Source organism: Lepus europaeus, chromosome 3 (assembly GCF_033115175.1).
Source record: "Lepus europaeus isolate LE1 chromosome 3, mLepTim1.pri, whole genome shotgun sequence".
Lineage (NCBI taxonomy): Eukaryota > Metazoa > Chordata > Mammalia > Lagomorpha > Leporidae > Lepus > Lepus europaeus.
In genome coordinates, this window is record NC_084829.1 from 91,426,197 (window position 1) to 91,440,489 (window position 14,293).

A 14,293-nucleotide genomic window follows, 5' to 3' on the forward strand; every position below is an offset into this window, starting at 1 on the left:
GTGCCAACATTGGAAATCTATCCATTAATTTTTCATAGAATATATTTTCTGTGAACATTTTGAAGACCACTTTTTACATATATAGAATGCAAAATTAGTTTGCACACACAGAAACTTACATTTTCATCTCATTTTCTACAAATTTTTAAGGTCCTTTTGTGTCTATTTCTCTATATTCTGCTCTAACAAGGACCCTGGTAGAAGCTATATCTGATATCTGTGACAGCCCTCAGACTTCAAAGGATGACTGGCTCTGAGTGAAGAATGAGAAGCAGCAACTCATATAGAAATGATCTAAAAGTCTATGCATCCATATAGACCTAGGGAAGTTTGGCAATGCTACCATTGGACATCCAAGCCAAAGTCAATCCTCAGATAAGTACCAGTTCTCCCAGGAATGAGTCTGTCTTACTTCTCTAATGGGAAGCATGGTCTCAATACAGAAACACCTAGTGGATTTCTTAGTCCTGCAGGTGAAACCATTGTCAAATACCCACCCTAACTTTCTGTGTCTTGGAGGTGCATTCTTATGGCCATGACACAATTATTCTGGGGAAATTTTCCCAATAATGAGCTGTACAACAATAAAAAGTAGAATGAGCATTCAACTTATGAAAAAGTAAGAAATTGAATGTCAAGGAGAGCCCTGGCATGGGTAATTTATAAAATTCCTTTTGTGAATCTTAATGCTAGGGAAGAAGATACAACTGTGCAGAATTAAAATTTAAACATATGTTTTCTAATATATATATATTTCAATAAATATATTATGTTTATTGAACATAAAAAGAAATTTGAAGAATAAGTTGATGGCTGATGGATCTGGTATTCTTTCAAGTAATTAATAGTTCATTTAAACTTGTAATTTTCTGTGGAAATTTAGAAAAGGCAAAAATTTTAATTATAGGAAGATTTTCTTTTTAATTTGAGAGACACAGAGAGACAGACAGATTGAGCTCCCATCTGCTGGTTCACTTGCTAAATTCCTGAAATGGTCAGGACTGGGCAGGGTAGAAGCCAAGAACTGGAAACTCAAAACAGATCTTCCCATGCGTGGCAAGAACACAACTACTGCTGTCTCCTACAGTCTGCATGAGCAGGAAGATAGAATTGGAGCAAGGCCAGGACTTGAATACAGCCACTCCGGTGCAGGACATGGGCATCTTAACCAGCATTTCAAGCACTAAGGCAAACATTGAACTTTGGATTATGATTTTTAAAGAATGAAAAGCAGTAAAATATCATTATTGATATCCTACACATTTTAGTCAACTTATATGGCTTGAAATATCAGAAACTTACAAGGAGATAAAGCACATTCCTATTCTAATCACAGGTAAATTAATAGGAAATAGATACATTTTTCTGCCTGTTAAATCACGTGTATGTGTGTACACAAATATGTGTTTCTGGTGTTAAAACATGTGCAATCAGAATAGGCCCTTGCTTTCCTTCTGTGATGTGTGATGTGTATACACATCATGTTATAATAAAGATGTCTATACATCTATACATAATAAATGCATATATATATATATATATACATACAGTTAACCACACATTATACATATACTTATATGTGAGTTCAAAGAGATCATAGAAAATGGATTAAAAGGTAGATTCATTTTGAGGGAGAAAGTTTTTTTGGTAATCCATTCATGAAATCTTCAAAAGGCTCATGAAAATGAATGGAGGTATATGGGAACTCTTTATATTACTACTTCACATTCTTGCTTTGTGAGTTTAAAACTATTCCAAAATAAAATGTTAAAAAAAGTAAATAGAAAAAAGAAAAAGGTAAGCATAGATTTTAAAATTTTTTACACCAAAGCAAACTTATCTTTTAATTCTATTTTCCACAATTTGAAGTGTCAACGGTTGGCATGACAACCTTTTTAAGTCTAGTTATCCAAATAGGTACATAAAGACATTTAATTGTGATTGTAATTAACATTTCCCTATTTACAAATGGTATTGTGCTTATTTACCAACTCTAGCTCTTTCATGGTAATCTTCAAATACTTGGACCATGGTTTTTTGTGGTTTTTTGTTTTTTTTTGTTTTTTGGAATTTTGTTCCTGAGTTTTCAGACTTATTTTTTAAAATTTATTCATTCATTTTATTTATTTGAAAGGCAGAATGACAGGGAGAGAGAAAAAGAGACCTTCCATGCATTGCTTCATTAACAGGATCCAGGAATCCCATCAGAGTTTCTCATGTGGGTTGCAGGACTGAGTACTTGAGCTGACTCCCAGATGCATTAGCGCAAAGCTGAATTAGAAGCAGAGATTGTCCTATGCAGCTTAGTACTTTATGCATCAAAGCCAACTTTTTGAGAGTTCTTTTATAATATTCTGAATAAAGTCAGATGAGTTTTTCATAATTATTTTCTCCTAGTCTGTTACTTTTCTTTAAACAGTATATTTCAGAAAGCATCATTTTGATGAAGTTCAGTATATATAATGTTTAAAAACATGGATTCTGTTTTGATGTTGTGTATAAGAAATCTTCATGGAAGCAGGTATTGTGGTGTAGCTGGTAAAGCTGATGCCTGCAGCACTGGCAACTCTTATGCACACCGGTTCATGTTCTGGCTGCTCCACTTTCAATCCAACTCATTGCTATTGGCCTGAGAAAAGCAACAGAAAATGGCCCAAGTCCTTGGGCCTATGCTACCCATGTGGGAGACCTGGAAGAAGCTCCTGGTTCCTGGCTTCCACTCGGCCCAGCCTGGTCATTACGGCCATATGGGGGGTGAACCAGCAGATTAAGATCTCTCTCTGTCTCTCCCACTCTGTCTACAACTCTCACTTTCAAATAAATAAATAAATCTTAGAGCCAGTGTGGTGCCTTGGCTCAATAGGCTAATCCTCTGCCTTGCGGCGCTGGCACACTGGGTTCTAGTCCCGGTCGGGGAGCCAGATTCTGTCCCGGTTGCCCTCTTCCAGGCCAGCTCTCTGCTGTGGCCAGGGAGTGCAGTGGAGGATGGCCCAAGTGCTTGGGCCCTGCACCCCATGGGAGACCAGGAGAAGCACCTGGCTCCTGGCTTCGGATCAGCGTGGTAGGCAGGCCGCGGCGGCCATTGGAGGGTGAACCAACGGCAAAAGGAAGACCTTTCTCTCTGTCTCTCTCTCTCACTATCCACTCTTTTTGTAAAACAAAAACAAAACAAAAACAAAAACAAACAAAAAACAAACAAATAAATCTTAAAAAATAAAATTAACAGAAATAAATCTTCATGGGGATGATGTTGTTTCTCAGTGAGTTAAGCTGCCTACACAATTCTGACATCCCATATGGGTATATGCGGTTCAAGTACTGGCGGCTCCTCTTCCAATCCAGCTTCCTGCTAATGAACCTTTGGAAGTAGCAGAAGATGGCCAAAATGCCTGGGTCTCTGCAACCCACATGGGAGATGCAAATGGAATTCTAGGCTCCTAGCTTTGGCTTGGCCCAGTCCTGGCCATAGTGGCTATTTGGGGAATGAATCAGCTAATAGAAATCCCAACCCCCTCTGTGTGTGTGTGTGTGTCTGTGTATCTCTGTCTCTATAACTATATATTCCAAATAATAAATACATCATTAAAAGAAAAATAGGAAAGAAATATTCACCTATCCCAATATCCCAAAGCTGCTTTTCTAAGTTTTCTTCTAGAAGTTTTATAGTCTTGGGACTTACATTTAAACCTAAAATGCATTTACTACAATTGTTAAATTAGAAAAATTTAGCATACTTATGCAAATTATGCATTATTTTAAAGTACTGTGTAATGTTTCAGTACATATACGTATTATTTAATGTCCAATCAATGTAAACACGTTTAGCTCTTAAGATGAAACCATCTGAAATCCTACATTAAGGTTTGGTTTTTACTGAGAAATATATAGTACATAAATATTTTTGGTTTATGCTGTGAGATATAGATCAAAGTTGTCTTCCCCCTAAACCCCTTATCTGTTTATTTACAGGGGAAGGAAACCTTTGTTCTAACAGCCATTTGGATATTTATAACATCACTCATGAGCCATACAAAATTATCAACTTAAAAATCAGCCTGCTCCAGGTTTATTGAATTTCCAGAACTGCCTGTGGTTGCCTTGGCAGGGCCAGACCAAATGATTTCACAGACTTTATATGGCCTGTGGGCCAGACATTCCCCACTCCTAGTTTAGAACATGACTATCTGATTTTTCAAGAACACTTCGTTGAAACTATATTCCTTTTACCACTGAATTGCCTTTGTGCCTTTATCATAACTCAACTTCTATTATGTGTGAACTCTACTCCATTTTGTCATCTAAACTTTTATACCAAAACCATCCTGTGTTGATTAATAATTTTCTAAAATCATTTTTAAAATCAGCTTGCATATGGCTTGCTCCGTGGCTCACTTGGTTAATCCTCCGCCTGTTGGCGCCGGCATCCCCACATGGGTGCCAGGTTCTAGTCCCAGTTGCTCCTCTTCTAGTCCAGTTCTCTGCTGTGGCCTGGGAGGGCAGTGGAGCATGGCCCAAGTGCTTGGGCCCCTGCACCTGCATGAGAGACCAGGAAGAAGCACCTGGCTCCTGGCTTCAGATCGGCGTGGCGTTGGCTGTAGCGGCCATTTGGGGAGTGAACCAATGGAAGGAAGACCTTTCTCTCTGTCTCTCTCTCGTTGTCTATAACTCTACCTGTCAAATAAAAATAAATAAATAAAAATAAATAAAATCAGCTTGCATAGATTAACCAAATTTGTTGGTTTTTTTTTTTTAAAGATTTATTTTATTTATTTGAAGGACAAAGTTACAGAGAGAGGTAGAGACAGAGAGATAGGCCTTTCATCTGCTGGTTCACTCCCCAGATGGCTGCAATGTCTGGAGCTGTGCCGATCTGAAGCCAGGAGCGAGGAACTTCTTCCAGGTCTCCCAGGAGGGTGCAGGGGCCCAAGCACTTGTGCCATCTTTTACTGCTATCCCAGGCCATAGCAGAGAGCTGGATGGGAAGAGCAGCCTGGACTAGAACTGGCTGGGATGCCAGGGCTTCAGGCCAGAGCTTTAATCTGCTGTGCCACAGCACTGGCCCCATGTTTTTTTCTTAAAACTACTTTTTTTTTTCATTTCTATGTTCTTTCTAAATACATATGAATTTTGGAATCAATATGTCACTTAGAAAAAGAAAAAAGTCTGCTTGGGGACAAAGTTGTGGTACAGCAGATTAAGACGGTCAGTTCGGCCGGCGCCATGGCTTAACAGGCTAATCCTCTGCCTTTTTATGGGTTAATTGGGTGAAATTTCCAACTGAGACTCAATTGAGACAATAGGAAACACATGAGATTTTCCCAAAGATGGATAAACTTCTCTCTATACCAATACTCCCTCTAAAGAGGTAAAACTAACTGCCATTGGAAAAAAGGGCTAATGACCACTCTGGATACTTCAAACTGGAGAGGGGTGATGCTAGAGACAGTAGTCAGGGTTCTTCCTTAAAAAGTCTATGGGGGGGGGGGGGGGGGCGAGGCTGTGGCACAGCAGGTAAAGCCGCCACCTGCAGTGCCAGTATCCCATATGGGCTCTGATTCAAGTCCTAGCTATTCTACTTCTAATCTAGCTCTCTGCTATGGCCTGGGAAAGCAGTAAAGATGGCCAAATTCCTTGGGCCCCCACACCCATGTGAAAGATCTGGAAGAAGCTCCTGGCTCCTGGCTTCAGATCAACCCAGCTCTAGCTGTTGTGGGCATTTGGGGAGTGAACCTTGGATGGAAGACCTCTCTCTCTCTCTCTCTGCCTCTCTGTAACTCTGCCTTTCAAATAAACAAGTCTTTAAAACAGCCTACCAGGGCCTCCAGTAGCAGGTTATCACCCATGGTTCCACCTGCAGGACCATATGGAATTTGATAGCCACTAGACAAGAAGAGACAAGCCATACTGAAGCTTTTGAAAGAAGAGTTTGAGTCGTTGGGGGCTTGGCAGAAAATTCATCTTCCTTCTTGGTGTCAAAATTTTCCTCTGGGATCAAAGCTGAAGTTGACTCAGAAATCCAGTCCTTCACTTGGAAATGGTGGATCCAGGAATCCAGTCCAGACACATTTACTGCAGTGGGAGTAGAAAGAACCACAGGCCCTCCTAATCATCGTCTAAAGGAGATCGAGTTGCTGAGTCTCCTGGGGGGTATACTTAAGATACTTAAGGCTTCCCAGTCTCCTGGTCTGGGTCTATAGGATATTTTGAATAGCTTATCAGAATTTGGCCAGTGCTGTGATGGATCTGATCATGTGTGAGGTCTCATTGTCCATTAGGAGATCATTAGTAAGGAAAGGATGGCCATACAGCATTTCAAATGGGCTCAAATTTAATTTTGAAGGGGTCTTTCTGATATACAATAAGGCCCTATGGACAGGAGAGAGATCCAGGGCAGCTGAGTTACCTGAGATAGCTTCTAGAGGTGTCTCTTGAGGCTCTCATTAGTCATTTCTACCTGTAGGCTCTTAGGAATTCCAAACTGAGGGGCTATTCAGAGATCAGCACCTTTACATGCCAGCAGCCTTCTCAATTCTGTAGGAGAAGGCTTCCACACCATTAGTGAAGGTGTATACACACGAGTGTAAAATATAGTTGCCTCTTCTCCACTAGATGATTTCCTTTTGTTCTATCAAGGGAGAGAAAGGTTTTGATTCACCGAGTTATTATTTTTTTAAATATTTATTTATTTGAGAGGTAGAGTTACAGAGAGACAGAAAGATCTTCCATCTGCTGGTTCACTCCCCAAATGGCTGCAATGGCTAGAGCTGTGCTGATCCAAAGCCAAGAGCCAGGAGATTCTGCTGAGTCTCCCACACAGGTGCAGGGGCCCAAGCACTTGGGTCATCTTCCACTGCTTTCCCAGGCCATAGGAGAGAGCTGGATCTGAAGAGGAGCATCCTGGACTTGAACCAGTGCCCATATAGTATTCTGGTGCCACAGGCAGAAGCTTAGCCCACTACGCCACAGCACAGGTCCTCATGATATTCTTAAGAAAAAGATCCCTGGCCTCTACAACCTGTTTTGTATTCCTGGGGGGGGGGTTCTTTCCCATAAGCAAGATATGGGTCAGTTGAAAAGTTTTATTCCTCCACAGGTGGAAGGCTTGGTGGATAGTTTTAAGTGCCTTCCACTGGTAGGAAGAACAAAGATGGATCCTTCCTTCTTCAGATGGAAGGCATCCACTGGACTGGAAATGATAATCTCTAGAAAGTGCCCACTGGGTCTCTTCAGATGAGTGCTGTGGTCTGATCTCTTGTAGAAGGTTTTACCAAATCAAAGGGGCTTCAACAGGCTCAAGGGTGGGAGTCTCCTTGACTGCTGCTGTGGCCACCAAATATGTCAATCAGTTTTTCTCTTCTAGTTCATTGGCTCCCTTTTGGTGTCCCTTACAATGTTTTTTTCTCAGAGAAGGAACAATGAAGATAACAAGTGATCTATTTTCTGATGGTGTTTGAAAGGGAACCCATTTGCAGTGAGCAAATGCCTTTCTTTCCAAATGGCCTCATAAGTATGAAGAACTAGGTAACCATATTTAAAATCAATAAAAATATCTAGCCTTTTATCCTGGCTTAGTTTGAGGTCTCTTATTGGAGCTACCAGCTCTGCCAACCCAGTGCTCATGCCAGGAGGAAGATAAGAAACTGAGGCTTGAAATTTAAGTTAGTTGCATGAGGCAATAAAACTAACAAATGAAAGAAACACCTGGGATTTAAAACCAGGGTTGTCTCAAATGTCACATTCTTTGAACTTTACCAATACTACCTCCTTTGCTAATTATAGTCATTTTGAAAATGTGGTTTGAAACTAGCATGCAATTTTCATTTAGCTATATTTATCAACAGCTTTCTATACAATTGACACTTCCTTTCTTAAAGTTCTTTCCATCCTTGACTTCAATTAAGTTACATTTTCCTTGGTTTCCCTCCTATTTATTTTGCTACTTCTCTGTATTTATCCACATTTTTTTTCTCTATTTTGTCCTAAACATTGGAGTGCTACTGGGACAAGTGCATGGCTTTAAGAGTCTCTGTGACTTTAAGTTGCCTCTTGTGGCTTTTAATCCTTCTTGGGTCTCAGACTTTAAGAGATACATTTTTTTATTGGGAATAGACAAGGGATACCTAGGTGACTTCATGCTGGTTGGGCAGTTATTGCTTAGCCAAACTTTCCCTGGGTTGTCCAAACCTCTGTATTAATATCTGTCTCAAGTAGAGGAAGACAAAGGATTGTCCTGGAGCCATGAAGACCTTGGTTCCCATCCAGGCTAAGCAATCTCACTCTAGAAGGGATGATGGGCACTCCCATATTATCAGGAAGGCATATGTAAAAAAAAAGGAAGTAGTCTTAGTTACAGTTTAGGGGCTGGGTGAAATTTCTACCACAAGGATTTTCTAAGACACCTCTCATGACCATACTAAAGGAAAAGGGAGACCCACATTTGAGAGAAAGAAAAGATAGCTTCCTTTCCTTCAACAGTTAAGACCACATGGGGTTCCTGAGTTCTAAGTGGTTGGAGCCAGTAGGAGAATCCAGGATTCACTAGGAGAAGCCAACCTTCTAATGATCCCAATTACAAATAGAAGAGGGACATGGGAATTTTCTCTGGCAGTGAGAATGTGGACATTCGTTCCTGAAGTGCCCTGTGTGACCACAGCCATAGCTCTTTGGAGACTCCTGGGGACCTTCTGTTTGGAATGGCTATAAGGTTGCTAACAGAGCTGTCTTTGTCTTACTCTTTCTCTCTCATTGTTGGGTCACCTTCTGGGTCTGATTTTTTTTTTTTTTTTTGACAGGCAGAGTGGACAGTGAGAGTGAGAGAGACAGAGAGAAAGGTCTTCCTTTTGCCGTTGGTTCACCCTCCAATGGCCGCCGCGGCCGGCGCACTGAGGCTGGCACATCGCGCTGATCCGAAGCCAGGAGCCAGGTGCTTCTCCTGGTCTCCCATGTGGGCACAGGGCCCAAGGACTTGGGCCATCCTCCACTGCCTTCCCGGGCCATAGCAGAGAGCTGGCCTGGAAGAGGGGCAACGGGGACAGAATCCGGCACCCCGACCGGGACTAGAACCGGGTGTGCCGGCGCTGCAGGCAGAGGATTAGCCTATTGAGCCATGGCACCAGCCCTGGGTCTGATTCTTAAAGAATGAAGTGTCACGCTCAGGTTTTCTAAGATGCTCGCAAGTGCAATAGGCAGTTTTTAAAGTTTTCTTCTAATATCTGAAGCTGATTGAGTGATGCCTTTATCCTTCAAGATTGCATGTCCTTCTATCAAATCAGGAGATAGGAACTACACTTGATTAATGCCTCCCTCAATCTTTCTAGGAAGGTACAGGGGTTCTCCTTTGGACTCTATCATCGACAGCTTGGATTAGTTTAAGGGCTTGGTCTTGGTTCTCCTCAATCCCTCCAAGAAACAAGCAAAGAAATATTTTGATCTGCATTAATCTACAGGGTCATCTGATGTCCATTTTAATGTAAGGTTCTTCCTGAGAAACAGCCTATCTTCCTGTATAATATATCAATCCTTGGCCTCCTTTATCAGGCAAGGATGTAAACGTTATATAAAGTTCATCCACCCAACATTTCTGCAACCTGTTTCTCAGTGCCTATTAGGGTCTGATTTAGGGGTAGCATTCCATCTTTCCAGGTGAGGGCATAGACTTTGGACAAACTCCAGCAGATTTCAATATATCAGTCATGGTCATCTGAAAATCTTTCAAAGTCCCTAGTAATCTAAGGGAAAAGGGAACCTGAACACAAATAGGGCTGTTGATACCTCCAGGAATCACCTGGCAGGTTAAAATAGAAGTCTGTGGGCAAGTATTCTACTTGCTAACAAGTAGTCCTGGATGGGAAGGAAACACAAGAGTAAAGGAGCAGTAGATGGAGGAATTGGTGTAAACTGCACGGCAGGTTCTACAGTGAACAAAGGGAGAGTGGAAGCTGAAGTCTTAAGGATGACTATTATTAAAAGTAAAAGATAGGGGCTGGAGCTGCACATAGTGGGCTAAGTCTCTGCCTGTAGCATCGAAATCCCATAAGGCACTGGTTCATGTCCCAGCTGCTCCTCTTCCAATCCAGTTTTCTGCTATGGCTTGGGAAAGCAGTAGAAGATGGCCCAAGTGCTTGGGCCCCTGCACCCTCGTGGGAGATCTGGAAGAAGCTCCTGGTCCCTGGCTTCAGATCTGCCCAGCTCCGTACATTACAGCCATCTGACTAGTGAACTCTTAGACAGAAGATGTTTCTCTCTGTCTCTTCCTCTCTGTAACTCTAACTTTCAAATAAATAAATAAAATTTTTTTTTAATTTGAAAAAATAAAAATACTAGGTCTACACTATACAGAGTTGACAAAGGTCTGGCTTGTCTTGCAAGGCAAAAAAATACTGGTATAAAAGGGATCTCAGACCCTTTGCTTTCTCTGAAGCAGAATAGGTCTATCTGGAGGATGGTGTATAGTTAGTATTTTCTTCTGCAGCCAAGTCTCTGCATTCTCCAGCTTGAATCATGGCCACATCATAGTGCATAAAAAAGACCAGACATTCTTTCTTCAAATTTTGGTGGTCAAAACATTTCCAGTCTGTGATGATGGGCTCCAAAGAATTGCATGCAGAAGATGATTCATTACCCATATGAAATAAGTAGACAAGAAACAAAGACATTCCTGTTTCTGCCTTTATTTACTTGGGGCATCTGTCAAGTTGCTGGGCTGTAGGAGCAGGTGTCCTGAAGCACATAGGTGGGAGAGACTGAAGAACAGACATAGTTGCACTCACCTATGCCACAAAGGCTCACTGATTCTCTGGAACCCTTGGTCTCAGAGATCATGGGTGTGACCTGACACTCATGATACAGCAGGATTAAGCTGACAGGAGTAGTCACCCTTATTGTGCCTAGCTTAGACCCTCCCATCGGTACCCTTTCTTTCTTCAAGACCTTGCAGAAGGCATCTTGCCCATGGTCAGCCAGAGTCTGCCATATCTGAAAGTGGCCTTCCTGGAGGAGATAGTAGATGATACTCCTAAACATTATATTTTGTAGTCTAGGCTTCAATTTCTTATACTATATACCTTGGCCTCATCCCCCTCATAGTCTGGACATCCCTTTTTGATTTACTAGCTTGCCTGTGCCTCAGTTAGTCCCACTTTAAGCAGTATAGATGATTTGTCAAGCCTGTTGGCTTGAGCAGGACAAAAATGCCTTTTTTCCTCGTTTCCTTTCTCTCCAGCCATCTGTGGTTGCACAGCCAGAATGACACGTACACATAACTTAGCTCAAGTTTAACAGGCAGTTCCCTGTCATTGATGTGAATGCCCCTCCCAGGGATAGAAACTCCTGATGACTGTATCACCCAGACCTCTATGCTGATGGTGACATTCCCCAGCTGAGGGCTTAACCCTCAGTGCTGTGAAACACGAGGTTATGTATGGTTGTGAACGAGAATGGGAGTTCAGGAGAAAAGGTAGGCAGCTCCTTGTTCCAGTACTGACTTAACCCTAATCCAACACTGAGGGCAGGGGAGAGAGTCGATATTCCCACCACCCCCATCATCATACAATCAATGCAGCAGGCAGGACAAGCTATGTGATATAAAGCCATGGGTATGGGCCTGCTCTGGAAACATGTCTTATTGATCCTGAAGTGTAAAACATCAGAACTTTAAGGGTTGGCATTGTAACATACTGGATTAAGCTGCAGCCTACATTATTGCAATCCCATATGGCTGCTGGTTTGAGTCCCAGCTGCTTCACTAATGATCCAGTTCCTTCCTAATGCACTTGGGAAAGCAGCAGAAGATGGTCCCTGTGCTTGGGCCCCTGCACCTACATGAGAGACCTCGACGAAGCTCCTGGTTCCCACCTTTGGTCTGGCCTAGCCCTGATGGTTGCAGCTGTTTGGGGAGTGAACCAGTGGATGGAAGAGCTGTCTCTCCCTTTCTCTGTAACTCTGCCTTTCAAACAAATGAAATAAATCTTTAAAAAAAATCATATGTTTATATAAGCATAACATAAGTTTTGCATCATTTTAAATTAACTCAAATAGTTATCTTACCTCTTGAGTGTTCCAGGGATCCAACAGAAAGTCTCAAGTCAAAGGACTTAGTTTGGAGCTTTAAGTATAAGGAATTGCCAAAGATTTATATCATGTCGTCTAAGTAAAAGTAATAATAATGCACTCATAAAGTTCTCATTACCTAGATCTGCTACAACAGCACAAAAAAACCCTTAATTGCAGGGACTACCTTATGCCATAAACATCCTTTACAAAACCAGATGCTTGGCTTTTCTCAGGTCCTCCAAGGCTCATTTCCAGATGTTGGAGGAGAGGTACCCTGGTCCCTGTTCCCCTAGCTGGGAGTCTGTCTTTTTATCACTCCCACCCATATGGGAAACCTGGATGGAGTTCCTGGCTTCTGACTCCTAGCCTCAGTCTGGTCCAGATTTGCTGTTGCAGGCTTTTGGGAGTGAACCACCAGATGGGATCTTTCTCTCATTCTGTCTGTGTCTCTCTCTCTGTCACCCTGCCTTTCAAATAAATACATCTTCAAAAAAAATCTATTTTAGACATGTTTAAGGAAGAAAGGGAAATACAAATATCATTGGCTAATGCAGCAAAATGGAAAATGCAAAAACTAAAACCAAATCAATGTTCTAGCACTGGAAAACTTTATATCAATTGCACATTCACTAGAAGGACTTTACTGAAGATTTGGCACTACAGAATACAGAAATACTAAACTTTAAGAGAGTCCTTAGAAATTATCCAAACTAAAGTACAGATAAAAAAAGGTGGATGGACCTTTACTGACTTGAGTGACTTATTCAAGAGTCTAATATATCTGTGTCCTATAAATCTCTAGCTGTCCAATCTCATGTTATTGTTAATTTTCCCCAAATAAGCATAAGTGAAATCTTGAAAGCAATCAGCTCAATAAGCTGCATTGCATTCAGAGAAATGATAATTGACATCTTGTGAGAAATTATACAGGTCTAAAAACAACACAACAAGTTCTGAATTTTAAAAAAGTAGCTAAAATTCTATATCTGAGGATAGAATATTTAGAATTAAGATAAAATTTAAGCTATTTTTGTTTAAACTATAGCTGAGAGGATTAATTACTAGATATGTGCAAAAGGAAATTCCTCAGAATGAGATGTCACCAGATAGAAACTTAAATATGTAAAATGAACTAAAAAGCATTGACATGGAAAATATGTGAATAAATATGAACTATTATTTCTTATTATTTCTTAGTTTCTTTAACGGATTGTTGAACAACAAAATAAAAAATGTAAACACTGTATTTTGGGATTTAAAGACTATGTATAAGTAAAATATATGACCAAACAAATCGAATAGGCAGTGTACACCTTATGTGTAAAATATATATAAAACATATAGTATTAACTGAACATATACTGGGAGGAGTTCTGGATGCTTACTATAGTTTCTACAAAAACCCCTAAAACAGTGAACTACTGTTACATGTAACATGGATACATATCATAAACATGAGAAGCTCAAGATGTGAGGAACAAAGGGCATACATTGTACATATCCATTTATATGAATATGCACAACAAATCCAGTATTTATGGGAGAGATTGAAAATAAATAGTGAAGGATCTTGGAGTGCTGGGAATATTGTGCATGTTATTAGGGTGTGGATTTCATAAGGTATATATTTCTCAAAATCTGTCAAATAGCATGCTAAAAATTCATGCTTTTTACCAAAAGAAGTTATATCTAAATAAAATAAAAAAAATTTAAAACATGAAATTTTTACAGTAAGATTTAAATTTGTCTATGTTAAACTTTATTTGTACTTCTTCAGAAGTTTCACACAGGCATACCTTCTAAAAATGATACTTATATTACATTATGAATTTTTCTTATTCACTTTTAACGAATTGTATATTCATTTCTATTATCTCTAACAGTTTAATCATCGCCAGTTTTTAAAATAAATGTTATTTTTCATTATGCAATTCTTTATATATTCTTCAACATATGAATAATGAATAATTTTTAGTTTATCAGCATTCAGCTTAAAGTACAAAGTTCTATCAGTTTAACTGAAGCTATATACGGTTTATATGTGAAGCAACTATATTTTCCCAGTCTATCACATATGCTTTTAACTTTGTTTTTTCTGTCATTTGGTATTATTATACTTATCAATCATTTCCTTCATGAATTATGCTTTGTGAGTCCTGTTAAAATCTACTTCTCTACTATGAAATCATGAAGACACATATTTTCTTCAATTTTTTGACAGTTATCTTAACCTCTTATAAAT